Source organism: Triticum dicoccoides, chromosome 2A (genome assembly GCF_002162155.2).
Source record: "Triticum dicoccoides isolate Atlit2015 ecotype Zavitan chromosome 2A, WEW_v2.0, whole genome shotgun sequence".
Classification (NCBI taxonomy): domain Eukaryota; kingdom Viridiplantae; phylum Streptophyta; class Magnoliopsida; order Poales; family Poaceae; genus Triticum; species Triticum dicoccoides.
In genome coordinates this window covers 745,908,225-745,925,235 of record NC_041382.1, presented here as the reverse complement: position 1 = coordinate 745,925,235, position 17,011 = coordinate 745,908,225, and positions in this window count along the sequence as shown.

Sequence of the window (17,011 nt, the reverse complement as noted above, 5' to 3'; positions counted from 1 at the left end):
CCCCTTCTCCCCTTTCTCTTCTTTGCCCCTCCACTACCCCCTCCATTAATGCCCTCCCTCCTCCCTCTCATAGCTCTCTCCCTCGCTCCCTAGCTAGTTGGAGCTATATTTATGTAGGTACCTCACTATCTAGAGCTACTAGCTAATTATAAGAAGGTGCTCGATATCCCTCTCGACAGATAGGTGAGCAAAAAAAGAGTTGTGCAAGAATGGAAATATGTGTGTTTGCGACTATGATTAAGTCTCCTCATTTAATTCTAAAACTATGAAAAATGAGAAATGCATAAAAAGATCTATGTTTGCCGGAATGTTGTTTCCCAGCAACTCCCGGCTCTCGATATGCCTACTATCTAGCACAAGTCATGCCATAATTCATGGAAAATTTTGGCATGACCTTTGCTAAAAAATGGACATATCGAGCGCCGGAAATTCACCGGAATGGAAATGAATCAACATTCCGGTGTAACATAGGCCACTCAGATCATTTACCCTGCACATAATTACCGTTTTCCAGGTATGACATGTCCAAAACATCACATGTCCAAATGACATGTCCAAATTGCAAATATGACATGTCCAAAACATCACATGTTCACTTCAAATTTGCATATAAATGGAAGAAAATATAGAATTTGAAGAAAAATGCAAGAAGTCATAACAATATTTTAAAGTAAAATTCAGCCTACCTAAATTTGCTTTAACAAGGGATGTTTATTTGGACAATTGCTTAAACTAATTCTGTTTTTTAAATAGTAATTCTAATTAACTAACTAAATAAATAACCTAATTAACCTACTGCCCTAACTAAAACCTGTCAGGACTGGGTTTTCGGGATATTAATTTTCCTAAAAAAGGGACCTTGTGCTCACCAGCCCCAGGATTACTGTTAGCTGATGAGACAACAACTTGATACAGAAACTCCAAGCAAAATACAAAATGTAGTACAAGACCATTCTGGCCTATGAGTACAACAAATGGTTTCTAGTTGTTGATGGGGGAAGCGGTTTGCGGATCATCAGCGTCTATGGGACTCCATTTCCCACAGGAACAGCTGACCTGGATAACTCCTATCTTCACGAGGCTGCTATCACCATTGCGTAGGTTCCGGGGTTGTCATCGCGACGCTCCTCTCCACGCAAGAAATCTGGCCAAGATAATAGCCAGAGGCAAGCCAGTAAGTACTTTTGAATGTACTCGCAAACATTATGAACACATGTATAATATAACAAATGATAATCATGCTCTGAAATATTTCATGATCACAACGTTAGTCACGAAATGAAAATCCATGATGCGCGCAAGCGGGTTATTTACAACATGAATCTGCAATAAGAGAGTAGAAATAGGGTGCACCGATCGGGTGTCTAAAGCGACGCCTCGAAGGGATAATAATATAAAGCATGCCTCAGTCGGGCGTCTGAGCGACACCACATACAGGGCTTATAAATAAAAGATATAACAAGCATGCCACAGTCGGGCTTTTGTGCGACACCACATAAAGGGCTTATAAAGTAAATGAACAACAAGCATGCTAGAGTCGGGCGTCTCTACGACACCACATAAAGGGCTTATATGAGAATTAATCACGGTGATATCCAGGAGGTAGAACTGTCCCAAGGACACCCAATAATTCAAATAATACAAATGGTTAGTCCATAATAATAGTAATCATAATCATCATGAGTCACAAGACATGATCCATGTTCTGGTTTAGCAATTCTTTTCCTCCGAAGACCAACACAAAGACCGACACTTGACCCATCCCAGACTGTAGTCCTTAACCATGGACATGGCTATTCGGATAGATATAATCTCTGCAGAGGGTGTACTCTTTACCCACGAGTAACGGATTCCTTTAGTCCGTCGAGACTAATTCCGTCTACGGTTTTTTAATTGAAAACACACCTGACTACACACACCAGCCTAACTTACCGGTGTCTGGAATCACCCACGACACCCGTTAAGCGAAACTCTAAGTGGGGAGGCTACAACCTCGACTAACATGGGATCATAAAATTTATAACGCGCGCAAACTAGGGGAGCTACCCCCTTCGGCTCCAACCGAAACACCCATGCCCCCGGACTAGGTGGCATGCCTACCGGATGCAGCCGGTATCTTCCACCATGGTCTCTCTGTACGGTGTGTGCTAGGAAGGGGTTGACAATTGACTGAACCGTACCCTGCCTATGGCAGGGACAAGTGGTAGTACGAGACAAGTACGGGGGTTACTGGAACAAGACTCGATCTATGGTCGACTCAGGAGGTTAAAGCATTTCCTGCATGATAAGCATAAGAATTATATCTCTCACCAATCAGACAGAACCACCACTCATCATACCTCACCATGCCTTACCAGACACACCCATCTTGACGAAGAACTAGGGACAAGCTCGTGTCTACCCAAGAAAGAGGCTTTCCCGGGATCCTTCCGCTGGGCATGAAAGGCATACGAGGGTGATTACTATCACAAGCATATCAAATTTTAACCGCAAGAAATCTTCATTTTGCGAACTCATGAGTCTAATCATATCGTCACATAAAATAACGAATACTTCGTGTCAAGATGGTGTTGTAACCGTATCAAACAAGACACAACAAATATTACGCCAGGGTTTAGAATGCTTGCCTTCAAGCTGTGGATAGGCAGGGTGTATTCCAAAACTTTTGAAAGTTTTCTTCCCTCTCCATAATCCTATTTTAAGAAAGTTTTGAATTAACACATAGTTTCAAAACAGTACAAAAAGTTGTTTTGGAAAATTTTCAAATAAATATGGAAATAAACTAGACAAAATTTGCGGAACAACAGAAAAAGAATCTAATCAAATGGACTTATATTTTAAAAGTTATAGACAGTCCAAGTTCAGTCAAAACCTGTTTTTAATTAAAACAGAAAAAGAAAAACGGTTTGGAGAGAATACGTTTTCCGGACGGAGGAGACGTACTTCTGGGTTTACGCCTCCACTTAAACCAGCGCGGGCCGGCTCAGGGGTCACTGACAGTGGGTCCCTTGGGCCCACTGGTCAGGTTTGACCAGTCGCCCGCGCCTCCTTCCTCCTCTGGCCGAGCAGAGGCGGGGCTCCGGCGATCAACGCTGGCGATTGGTGGCTCCTCGCGGGACTTCGAGGGCAGGGATGGATCTGCTGGTCCAGGGCAGTCCTTTCGGTGGTCGACTGGACGGCGGGGACGAAGGGAGTCGCTGGCGGCGAGCTCTGCGGCGGACGACGTCTCGGGAGGAATTGGGGGTTTGGGCTACGGTGGTTCCCAGTCGAAGCTGAGAGGTTGGGAGGCTCCGCACGGTCGAGGGGAAGGGGATGGAAGCACGGGAGAGGTTAGGGGTCCTTGGTCTTGGCCGGATTTTACTGGATCGTGGTGGCGGCCGAACCTACCGGAGATGGGGAAGGGGAGGGCCTCTGGCCAACTGGGGAGGAGGGGGGGCTTCCTACTGCTCGAACAAGGCTGCTGATGAGCTTAGGCATGAACGGGAGGGCTATTTATAGCCCGGAGAGGTCGGTTCCCGTGGCTGCGTATAAGAGCGCCGGTGAACCGCCGTTCTATTGCAGCAGGGCGACGTGGAGGCGATTGGAGCTGGTTGGCGCATTCTGACGAACTCCCCACTGCTCAAGGGGGCGAGCTGGCGCGCGCGTATGGCTCGGGCGGCGCCTTCCATGGCAGAGGCCTACTGTGGCCGTCCACTAGCTGCCACGGCCGACCTAACGGCGGCGCTGCGGGGCTCCAGGGGCGGCCTGGATAGTTCTGGTGAGCGGGCGAGGCCAGGGTGTGGCCCTGGGGGTGAGCAAGGGTCAGGGGCACGACGCGGCGGCTCGGATGTGTGCGCGTGCAAAACATGCGCTCTGGGGCAATATAAAAACTATGTCAAATCTGAAACTATGTCCAATGTGCAGGCAAAGCAAGCAGGTCCAATGTGCAAACTAAAATCTATGTCAAATCTGACCATGCACACAAGGTGCTTGACAGAATGCCAAGGGCATCTAGGCAACTCTTGGGGTGGCCAAAAACTCCAGACCAAAGTCTCTTTAGATGACTAAGAGGGTGGCAAGGTTAGTTTGGCAAAACCAGAAACTTGTTAGTGCAAGTTTTTGAGAAAACCAAATCTAGACAGAAACTAAAGGGCATTATTGCATGGACCAGAAATACTCCAATGGTTCCACTCTCCTGGACTTAAGGGTTTTGAAGGGTGGACTATAAGCAGGAAAAAGCTCATGGGCACTAGAGCAAAATAAACTAGGGTTGCAGTAGAAAATGCCAAACTGGACCAGAGAGCAAAAGAGGATGTTTTGCTCAAAATTTTCAACGAACATTAATGGGTTTTTGCATAAAGTTGAATTATACATTACTACTAACATCCCCTAATTTTGGTGGAAGCTTTAAAGAAATATTTAAATAGGTTGTAGTGCAATTTTACAAACTGGATCAGATTTGAAAATTTGGGGTAGAGCTCAAAATTTCCAAATGACTAAAAGAGATTTTTGCATAAAAGTGATGTGGGAGCATCCCATGACAGCTCCAAATTTTGATGAAACTTATAACTAATTTTACCAAAGGGTTGTAGTGCAAAAGAGGCTCCAAAACTTATGAGAAATCATTTCTAAAGAGATAAAGCTCAGGGAAAATAATTATGCAAATAAATCCACTGATAAAAGAAATGTTTTTCTTGAGAGGGTAAACAAGTCCAACAATATTTTTGAAAGGTTTTCACTTGGGGTGAAAACTCCACAATATCAAGGAAAAGAGTGGTTCTGAAATCAAAAGATAATTTCACCAAAATGAAAATTTAATTTCTTGGTAAAATTTTAATAAACAAATCATGGTTGAAAATTTTGGGGTGTTACAACACTACCCCCCTTAAGAAAAATCTCGTCCTCGAGATTAGCTAAGGGCTGCTTTGAAAAAGAATTACTCCTGCTATCTCAATGTAATATCACAAAAATAATCATCCTACTCATGCAAAAAAATGTTGCTACAGTGAATGGGCAAATAAGTGGTGCGAAACTACAGTGTGGAATACTGGCGCTGCGTGGAAAAAATCCATGGTTGGGGGAAAACGAGATATTTCTACTTTTGGTTCCAGAAGATTTAGAATTAAATTATAAATTTCAAAAAATACGCTAGTCACACCCGAGAGCACAGTGCTCTCTCTAGCTGACGGGAGGACCCGGGGCCCACTGTCAGTCTCTTCTTCTACCTCTGGCCCTCTCTTCTTCCTCTCTCTCGCGCGCTTTCCCGCGCTTTCTCCACCGGCGAAGTCTAGCGCGTAGGGCATCTAGGCCGTACTGCGGTAGTGCGCGGCATGCTAGCTACTGGTGCAGCGTGCACTCACCTTGCGGGCCAGTGCGCTGTCGGCACTGCTCGCGGATTCACCTCCGAACACCGGCGATCGAGCGACGAGCGGCGCTGGTGGACTTCGCCCACCGTACACCGATCCTGAGCTATAAAATGACCGAGGTGCTCCTTTCTTCTTCCTCACACCTGGCCTCGCTTCTCCTTCTCCTTCCTTCTCTTCCATTTCTGTTTGCAGGAGCTCGAGACGAGACTTTAATGGCGGAGGTGATGCCGGACTGGTACATGATCCTGGTGTGCGGAGGGTTGGCGACGTTGCTGGGGTTCTCCGTGCTCTTGTGCGCGATGATCCTCGATGATCGTCGTGATGCTGCTGCTCGAGTGTTAGCTCTCCGCGGCGGCGGCGATCATGAGGATTAGGTGCTGGTGTCGGATGCTAACTACTGTCGGTGTGCTGCAGGCAACTTGCACCCGATTAATAACCCACAAATCTTTCCTTCAGAGACTGTGGTGTGTTAGGGAGAAAATCAGTTAGATGCAACATGTGTACGCGGATTTGCAATTAGTGCACGCGGTCGAGTGGTTGGGGTTGTGAGTCTGCGATCGTGGTGCTACGTGAATAAAAATCTATGTCATGAAGAGATATACGCTGCAACAACTCAGGGGAAAAAATCTCACTTCGGAATTTACCGAGAGTGAAATTTGTTAATCAAAATTAACAGCAGTAAAAACTACTGGCGTTAATTGAAACCAATTATTTAATTCGTCGCACAAATTTAGGATACCACGCATATGTTGCAACACATAAATAAAGGCTGGGACAATAAACATAGCAGTGACGTCTACAATGAAAAACGCAAAAGGACAGGGTCCTGAGAAAACGTCTCTGGCACTAGGGCACACTCTTCTTCTATCGGGGGAAGCGGATTGACTAGTCGATGAATGCGTCTCTCCTGGTCGGGCCTCAGTGGCCTGCCAATGGTGATCTGAGGGTTTGGAGATAACCCATTACTCGCTGGGCCAAATGCTCTTGAGCGATGACATACCGGGCAAGGTTGGCCAGTACTGGGTCTCTCTCGATTCATCCATCAGGAAACGATGCTACTTCTCCGGGTGCTGCACGACTCGGAAAGTAATAATACCCTTGTTCGCTGGCATAGGGTACCGCGAATCGAAGGTGAGCAAGTGCTTCGTACGCAGCAGCTTCTATGGCCATTTGCGGGGTTGGCATAGATTTCCCCATGAAACAGACTTCCGTTGGGTCTTGGTTTGGGTTTGCGGGAGGGATGTGTACCACTGCCCAATATTTCGAGGTGGATGGGGTGATCCTTAATTTGAGCAACTCGTACTGGGGTGGATGGGTAGAACTCATGGTACTGCAGGTAAAGTCCCACAATATTTTAACAAAACTACCTGGGGTTGCACCTGGAGTTCTCAGATAAATACTAGGGTTCGGCATGGCAAAGAAATGGCTGTGAGAGTTGTGCACAAGGTGAGGGATGCTTGGTAAGGTCACGAGGTGGCCTTTTATACAGCATCTAGGCTGGGTCATTTATCATGGTGAGGGGCAACTAGTCAGTCGGTTCTGCTCTATGGGGCCGGGGTTAATGCCATAGATACACATATCTCACAAGAGTGACGTATTACTATGGGTGTCGTCGGGATGGTTTTTGGTAGCTACGCCCGAAATTAAAAAGAAAATGCAATCGTACGCCAACATACTTATGCATGGCTATTATTTAAAATAGGGGCGCATAAGCAGACAGTATTTAATTATGGCGATACAAGATCACACAATTACATGGGGTGGACATACTAAGACTCGGTACTACTCGAGTGACTTAGTCTACCTCGTTTATATCTAAGCGGGCATGCCTTGTGGACGCCGAGGCTTCTCCACGGGTTTCACCGTCGGGGTTAGCTGGAGGGGGTTGAGGAGCTACAGGGTCGGGGTAGCGATGATGACCATCGCAGGGGTTGTTAGCCACGACCCCGTTGGAGCGTGTTCCCAAAAGGTGACGAAGCACTTTTGGGGACACCAAAGTGTTTTGGTCGATGGTTGGGGCAGACCTCAAGGACTCGATCAGTTTTCTAAATAGTATGACTGGGTTATGGGCGTCGGGCTCATCTCCTCTTCTTGCCGGGGCTTGGCGAATCAGTTCTCCACGGGCTGCAATCAGATCGAGGGTGATTTGATCGAATAGTTCCTCTAGTGCACTTACATAGCGCACCTGATGCAACAATGCAGGATCCGTCTCGTGATCTCCATTGGCAACGTGGGGTGGTCTACCATATCCGTCACGGCTGGGGTAGTAATAGAACGAGCGGCAGTTAACTCTGGGTGACAAGTGCCGGAGTTGAACTATAGCCTCTCGAGAAGCTAGTTGAATGGCTTGTGGCTCAAAGGAAGTTGTTCTTCTGGTGAACCTGTAGGGGCGTTCTGGCGATAGACCTCTACCATAGACGTGCACAGTGGCCTAGAATTGACGGCTCTCACTGCTCATGGTCCCTTGGTACACGACATATTCTGGGGGCTCTTCTAATGCAAAGGCACGGCGGGTGAGGTTTGCTAACACGGTCACAAAACCTCCAAGGTTGGTTGCTGTGGTCTCATTATGAACAACGGGTCCAGGCATTTTAGCTTGGTTTTGGCGTAGAGGCTGTGCTGTGCTGGGTTGTGGCTAGCGTGCCCTTTTTATAGAAAAAGGGGACGGAGTCTTCCTTCGCACGCTTGCGAATGGAACATTTTAGGTGTCGGTCACTGGCATGTGATCGACAGGCTAGGCTGATAGGTTAGGCACCGACTTCCAAAAGGTGTCGGGGTCACTGTGTGGCTATCTTACACGAGAAGCTTGGCCAAGGTTAGGTTAAGGTCTGGTGGGTGGATTTACCTAGGTTTATTGACCTGGCCAAGATAGGATTAGCCAATGGTCAGCCTGGCTCTGATACCAAGGTTGTCAGGACCAGGTTTTCGGGATATTAATTTGCCCAGAAAATGGCCCTTGTGCTCACCAGCCCTAGGATTACTGTTAGCTGATGAGACACCAACTTGATACAAAAACTCGAAGCAAAATACAAAATGTAGTACAAGGCCATTCTGGCCTATGAGTACAACAAATGGTTTCTAGTGGTTGATGGCAGAAGCGGTTTGCGGATCATCAGCGTCTATGAGACTCCGTTTCTCACAGGAACAGCTGACCTGGATAACTCCTATCTTCACGAGGCTGCTATCAACATTGCGCAGGTTCCGGGGTTGTCATCGCGACGCTCCTCTCCACGCAAGAAATCTGGCCAAGACAATAGCCAGGGGAAAGCCAGTGAGTACTTTTGAATGTACTCACAAACATTATGAACACAGCTATAATATAACAAATGATAATCATGCTCTGAAATATTTCATGATCACAACGTTAGTCACGAAATGAAAATCCATGATGCACGCAAGCGGGTTATTTACAACATGAATCTGCAATAAGAGAGTAGAAATAGAGTGCACCGATCGGGTGTCTGAAGCGACGCCTCGAAGGGATAATAGTATAAAGCATGCCTCAGTCGGGCGTCTGAGCGACACCACATACAGGGCTTATAAATAAAAGATATAACAAGCATGCCACAGTCGCGCGTCTGTGCGACATCACATAAAGGGCTTATAAAGTAAATGAACAACAAGCATGCCACAGTCGGGCGTCTCTGCGACACCATATAAAGGGCTTATAAAGTAAATGAACAACAAGCATGCCACAGTCGGGCGTCTCTGCGACACCACATAAAGGGCTTATATGAGAATTAATCACAGTGAATATTTAGGAGGTAGAACCGTCCCAAGGACACTCAATAGTTCAAATAATGCAAATGGTTAGTCCATAATAATAGTAATCATAATCATCATGAGTCACAAGACATGATCCATGTTCTGGTTTAGCAATTCTTCTCCTCCGAAGACCAACACTAAGACCGACACTTGACCCATCCCAGACTGTAGTCCTTAACCATGGACATGGCTATTCGAATAGATATAATCTCTGCAGAGGGTGTACTCTTTACCCATGAGTAACGGATTCCTTTAGTCCGTCGAGACTAATTCCGTCTATGGTTTTTTAATTGAAAACACACCTGACTACACACACCAGCCTAACTTACCGGTGTCTGGAATCACCCACGACACCCGTTGAGCGAAACTCTAAGTGGGGAGGCTACAACCTCGACTAACATGGGATCATAAAATTTATAACACGCGCAAACTAGGGGAGCTACCCCCTTCGGCTCCAACCGAAACACCCATGCCCCCGGACCAGGTGGCATGCCTACCGGATGCAGCCGGTATCTTCCACCATGGCCTCTCTGTACGGTGTGTGCTAGGAAGGGGTTGACAATTGACTGAACCGTACCCTGCCTATGGCAGGGACAAGTGGTAGTACGAGACAAGTACGTGGGTTACTGGAACAAGACTCGATCTATGGTCGACTCAGGAGTTAAAGCATTTCCTGCATGATAAGCATAAGAATTATATCTCTCACCAATCAGACGGAACCACCACTCATCATACCTCACCATGCCTTACCAGACACACCCATCTTGACGAAGAACTAGGGACAAGCTCGTGTCAACTCAAGATAGAGGCTTTCCCGGGATCCTTCCGCTGGGCATGAAAGGCATACGAGGGTGATTACTATCACAAGAATATCAAATTTTAACCGCAAGAAATCTTCATTTTGCGAACTCATGAGTATAATCATATCGTCACATAAATAATGAATACTTCGTGTCAAGATGGTGTTGTAACCGTATCAAAGAACACACAACAAATATTACACCAGGGTTCAGAATGCTTGCCTTCAAGCTGTGGATAGGCAGGGTGTATTCCAAAACTTTTGAAAGTTTTCTTCCCTCTCCATAATCCTATTTTAAGAAAGTTTTGAATTAACACATAGTTTCAAAACAGTACAAAAAGTTGTTTTGGAAAATTTCCAAATAAATATGGAAATAAACTAGACAGAATTTGAGGAACAATAGAAAAAGAATCAAATCAAATGGACTTATATTTTAAATGTTATAGCCAGTCAAAGTTCAGTCAAAACTTGTTTCTAATTAAAACAGAAAAAGAAAAACGGTTTGGAGAGAATACATTTTCGGGACGGAGGAGACGTACTTCTGGGTTTACGCCTCCACTTAAACCAGCGCGGACTGGCTCGGGGTCACTGACAGTGGGTCCCTTGGGCCCACTGGTCAGGTTTGACCAGTCGCCCGAGCCTCCTCCCTCCTCTGGCCGAGCAGAGGCGGGGCTCCGGAGATCAACGCCGGGGATTGGTGGCTCCTCGCGGGACTTGGAGGGCAGGGATGGATCCGCTGGTACAGGGCGGTCCTTCCAGTGGTCGATTGGACGGCGGGGACGAAGGGAGTCGCCGGCCTCTGCGGCAAACGGCGTCTCAGGAGGAATTGGGGGTTTGGGCTACGATGGTTCCTAGTCGAAGCTGAGAGGTTGGGAGGCTCCGCACGGTCAAGGGGAAGGGGAGGGCCTCTGGCCAACTGGGGAGGAGTGGGGGCTTCCTACTGCTCGAACGAGGCTGCTGACGAGCTTAGGCATGAACAGGAGGGCTATTTATAGCCCGGAGAGGTCGGTTCCCGCGGCTGCGGATAAGAGCGTCGGCGAACCGCCGTTCTATTGCAGCAGGGCGACATGGAGGCGATTGGAGTTGGTTGGCGCATTCCAACAAACTCCCCACTGCTCAAGGGGGCGAGCTGGCGCGCGCGTATGGCTCGGGCGGCGCCGTCCATGGCAGAGGCCTACCGTGGCCATCTGCTAGCTGCCACGGCCGACTTGACAGCAGCGCTGCGGGGCTCCAGTGGCGGCCTGGTTGGTTCTGGTGAGCGGGCAAGGCTAGGGTGTGGCCCTGCGAGCGAGCAAGGGTCAGGGGCACGACGCGGTGGCTCGGCTGCATGCGCGTGCAAAACGTGCGCTCTGGGTGCGCCCAGAGCACGCCGCTACGTGCTCGTCGAAATGCCAACGTGTGTTAGAGAGCTCGAATGATGCTTGTAGTAAACAGGTCTAGGTTAGTGGTAGATAGGAGTTTAGTGGACAAGTTGGTTAGGCAAAGCAAGCAGGTCCAATGTGCAAACTAAAAACCATGTCAAATCTGACCATGCACACAAGGTGCTTGACAGAATGCCAAGGGCATCTAGGAAACTCTTGAGGTGGCCAAAAACTCCAGACCAAAGTCTCTTTAGATGACTAAGAGGGTGGCAAGGTTAGTTTGGCAAAACCAAAAACTTGTTAGTGCAAGTTTTTGAGAAAACCAAATCTGGACAGAAACTAAAGGGCATTATTGCATGGACCAGAAATACTCCAATGGTTCCACTCTCCTGGACTTAAGGGTTTTGAAGGGTGGACTATAAGCAGGAAAAAGCTCATGGGCACTAGAGCAAAATAAACTAGGGTTGCAGTAGAAAATGCCAAACTGGACCAGAGAGCAAAAGAGGATGTTTTGCTCAAAATTTTCAAAGAACATTAATGGGTTTTTGCATAAAGTTGAATTATACATTACTACTAACATCCCCTAATTTTGTTGGAAGCTTTAAAGAAATATTTAAATAGGTTGTAGTGCAATTTTACAAACTGGATCAGATTTGAAAATTTGGGGTAGAGCTCAAAATTTACAAATGACTAAAAGAGATTTTTGCATAAAAGTGATGTGGGAGCATCCCATGACATCTCCAAATTTTGGTGAAACTTATAACTAATTTTACCAAAGGGTTGTAGTGCAAAAGAGGCTCCAAAACTGATGAGAAATCATTTCTAAAGAGATAAAGCTCAAGGTAAATAATTATGCAAATAAATCCACTAATAAAAGAAATGTTTTTATTGAGAGGGTAAACAAGTCCAACAATATTTTTGAAAGGTTTTCACTTGGGGTGAAAACTCCACAATATCAAGGAAAAGAGTGGTTCTGAAATCAAAAGATAATTCCACCAAAATGAAAATTTAATTTCTTGGCAAAATTTTAATAAACAAATCATGGTTGAAATTTTCGGGGTGTTACAAAACGTAAGTAAATTAACCAAAGAACCCTAGCTAGCAGAGAGAGGAGGAGCAGTGGGGGGCTTACAAAGGGTGCAGGCCCGACGACGGCCGAGGTTGGGAGGGGTCGGGGTCAGGGCCGGGGTCGGAGTCAGGTTCGAGAGCCGAGGTCGGGGGCGAGCGCCGGAGCCGGGGTCGGGGGCGAGCGCAGGGGCGCGGCGAGGGTAGGGCTCCGGCAGCGCGACGGGGGAAGAGAGAGTGGGGATTTGGGGGGAAAAGAGGCGGGATGAAGCAGAGAGAGAAGGATTTTGGGGGTTAAGTGGACATAGCAGTAGCGCGTTTAAACCTAACGCGCTACTGCTATTACAGGTAGCTATAGCGGTTTTATAAGGAAACCGCTACTGCTACTTTGACTAGGTGTAGCTCTTTTTCAGAAAAGCGCTACTGCTATAACCAGTACCTATAGCAGTTTTCCTGTCGGTTTTCTTCTATTTTATTTTCCTTTATTTTCTCTCACTTTTTTTCCGAGAGAAGTGAACGAAGGTAAGGCGATATATATTGCATCATTTGACGGTTAAGTATGTATACAAAATAGGAACATATATACTACATCATTGGACCCATGCATAATGGCTAAGTGTGTATACAAAATAGGAACATATATATTACATCATTTGACCGATAACATACGGTTCCTCAGCATTAACGTTTTCATTTTTGAGTGAGATTCTTTCCCTTCTTGTTCGTTGAAGAATAATTTAGCTCCTCATTGTGACTTCTCCTTTTCCATGGAGTACGATTTTTCTTAGGTAATGTAGTATTGATTCTTCTTTTGATGTATACTTCATCGTCATCGCCATCTTCCCTCATTTGGTTGCCGTACTGGTCGTAGTCTTCCTCGTTGGTGACTCCATCCATTCCAATGATGTTCCTTTTGCCTCTCCTCACGACAACATGACTGGGATTGCACGGGTCGGTTATGAAGAAGCATTGTGTCACATGCTTAGCATGTACCCATGGCTCATTTTTTGCGATAGCCTTCACGGTGGTGCTCTTGGCGTTGGGTATAGTCATGGTAGTCAAATACCGGTTTTCTCTTTCGACATTCTTAGCCCATCGGACACGGAACATCGTCGTGTTGTGCAGTCCAGAGTAGTCAAGCTCCCAGATCTGCTCGACCCTTCCGTAAAATCTCTTAGTTGCGTCGTTGTCACTGCCGGTCATGCATTCCATCGTCACCCCTGAGTTCTGATCATCATGATACGTCTCCATCATATCTACTTTTCCAAACACTTTTGCCCTTGTTTTGGACTCTAACTTGTATGATTTGAATGGAACTAACCCAGACTGACGCTGTTTTCACCAGAATTGCCATGGTGTTGTTTTATGTGCAGAAAACAAATATTCTCGGAATGACCTGAAACTCCACGGAACATCTTAGAAAAAATAAAAAAATTCTCACCAAAGATGAAGACCAGGGGGCCCACACCCTTCTCACGAGGGTGGGGGGCGCGCCCCCCTTAGGGCGCGCCCCCTACCTCGTGGGCCCCCTGTTGCGTCTATGACTCCAACTCCACCTCCATATATTGAGTTTCGATGAGAAAAAAATCAGAGAGAAGAAATCATCGCGTTTTACGATACGGAGCCGCCGCCAAGCCCTAAAACCTCTCGGGAGGGCTGATCTGGAGTCCGTTCGGGGCTCCAGAGAGGGGGATTCGTTGCCGTCGTCATCATCAACCATCCCCCATCACCAATTTCATGATGCTCACCGCTGTGCGTGAGTAATTCCATCATAGGCTTGCTCGACGGTGATGGGTTGGATGAGATTTATCATGTAATCGAGTTAGTTTTGATAGGGTTTGATCCCTAGTATCCATTATGTTCTGATATTGATGTTGCTATGACTTTGCTATGCTTAATGCTTATCACTAGGGCCCGAGTGCCATGATTTCGATCTGAACCTATTATGTTTTCATGAATATATGTGAGTTCCTGATCCTATCTTGCAAGTCTATAGTCACCTACTATTTGTTATAATCCGGCAACCCCGAAGTGACAATAATCGGGACCATTCCCGGTGATGACCATAGTTTGAGGAGTTCATGTATTCACTATGTGCTAATTCTTTGTTCCGGTTCTCTATTAAAAGGAGGCCTTAATATCTCTTAGTTTCCAATAGGACCCCGCTGCCACGTGAGGGTAGGACAAAAGATGTCATGCAAGTTCTTTTCCATAAGCACGTATGACTATATACGGAATACATGCCTACATTACATTGATGAATTGGAGCTAGTTCTGTGTCACCCTATGTTATGACTGTTACATGATGAACCGCATCCGACATAATTATCCATCACTGATCCGGTGCCTACGAGTTTTCCATATACTGGTTTACGCTTATTTACTTTCCCGCTGCTACTGTGACAATCACTACAAAATACCAAAAATATTACTTTTGCTGTCTTTACTTTTGTTGCCGCTACCACCACTATCATATTACTTTGCTACTAAACACTTTGCTGCAGATACTAAGTTTCCAGGTGTGGTTGAATTGACAACTCAGCTTCTAATACTTGGGAATATTCTTTGGCTCCCCTTGTGTCAAACCAATAAATTTGGGTTGAATACTCTACCCTCAAAAGCTGTTGCGATCCCCTATACTTGTGTGTTATCAAGACTAATTTCTGGTGCCGTTGCCGGGGAGCATGAATACTCTACCCTCAAAATCTGTTGCGATCCCCTATACTTGTGTGTTATCAAGACTAATTTCTGGTGCCGTTGCCGGGGAGCATAGCTCTATTCTTTGAGTCACTTGGGATTTATATCTGCTTATCATCATGAAGAACTTGAGAGATCCAAAAACCAAGATCTATCCCTCAACTACGAGGGGAGGTAAGGAACTGCCATCTAGCTCTGCACTTGATTCACCCTCTGTTATGAGTAAGTTAGCGACACCTACACCTGCTTCTGCTATTTGTTCTAATATGTCGCATGTTATTGATGATGCCACTTCTGCTATGCATGATACTTATGATGAAACTCCTTCTATGCCTGATCTACTGTGCCCCTTGGTGAATTTCTTGATGAACAAATTGCTAGGGCTAGAGAAAAAGAAATTATTGAATCTGAATACGATGATGATAGTGATGATGAAAATATGCATGTTATTCCTGAGGGTTATCTTTTTGATATGGAATCTTCTGCCGCCATTTTTGCTTGCAAGGATAGATATGAGCTTAAGAGGTTATTAATTAAATGGAACAAAGAATCACTTAGAGATAAAATGAGACCTGACCCTGCTTTTGCTACTTCACCAATATGTGTTCTTGATAAAGATTATGAATTCTTTGTTGATCCTGAGATAGTTACTTTGGTTGAATCTGATCCGTTTTATGACTATGAATCTGAAATTGTTGTGGCACATCTTACTAAGTTAAATGATATAGTTACCCTGTTTACTAATGGTGAGAGATCGCGTTACTTCTATATACTCAAAATATTTCCGTTCTCATTAAAGGGTGATGCTAAGATATGGTTTAATTCTCTTGATCCTGGTTGTGTGCGTAGTCCCCAGGATATGATTTATTACTTCTCTGCTAAATATTTCCCTACTCATAAGAAACAAGCTGCTTTGAGGGAAATATACAATTTCGTGCAAATTAAAGAAGGGAGTCTCCCACAAGCTTGGGGGAGGCTTCTCAAGTTACTTAATGCTTTGCCTGATCATCCTCTTAAGAAACCTGAAATACTTGATATCTTTTATAATGGACTAACTGATGCTTCCAGAGATTACCTGGATAGTTGTGCTGGTTCTCTTTTGAGGGAAAGAACATCGGATGAAGCTGAAATTCTATTGAATAATATGTTGACAAATGAAAATAATTGGGCACCTCCTGAGCCAGCTCCTGAGCCAGCTCCTGAGCCAATTACTGAGCCTATTCCTAAACCAACTCCGAAGAAGAAAGGTGTTTTATTTCTCAGTCCCGAAGACATGCAGGAGGCAAAGAAATCTATGAAAGAAAAAGGTATTAAAGCTGAAGACGTTAAGAATTTACCTCCTATTGAAGAAATACATGGTCTTAATTCACCACCTGTTGAAGAAACATATGATCTTAATTATTTATTTACTGAAGAACCTCCTGATCCTGACATCCCGACATAGGTAGTAAAGGTAAATTCTCTCTATAGATATGATAAAGCTGAAGTCCCTCCTACTAAAATTGCTAGTCAGTGCTTGGATGAGTTTGATAACTTTATGTTTAAACAAGATGACTTGAATGCTTATTTTGGTAGACAATTAAAAGAAAATGCCTATATGATTAGACGCTTGGGTGATTATATGGCTGATATTAAAGGTGAACTTAAACTTGTTAGCAAACATGCTTCTATGGTTACCACTGAAGTAGAACAAGTACTTAAGGCTCAAAAAGAAGTGCTTGATGAAATGAATAGTAAGAAAAATGATTATGTTGTTAGAGTGGCTACTAGAACTGGTAGAATGACTCAGGAACCTTTGTATCCTGAAGGCCACCCTAAGAGAATCGAGCAAGATTCTCAAAGAAATAATGTTGATGTTCCTAATTCTTCTAAAAAGAAGAAGAAGAAAAATGATAGAACTGTGCAAACTTCTAGTGAAACTATTGCTGAACCACCTAATAATCCAAATGATATTTCTATGTGTGATACTGAAACACAAT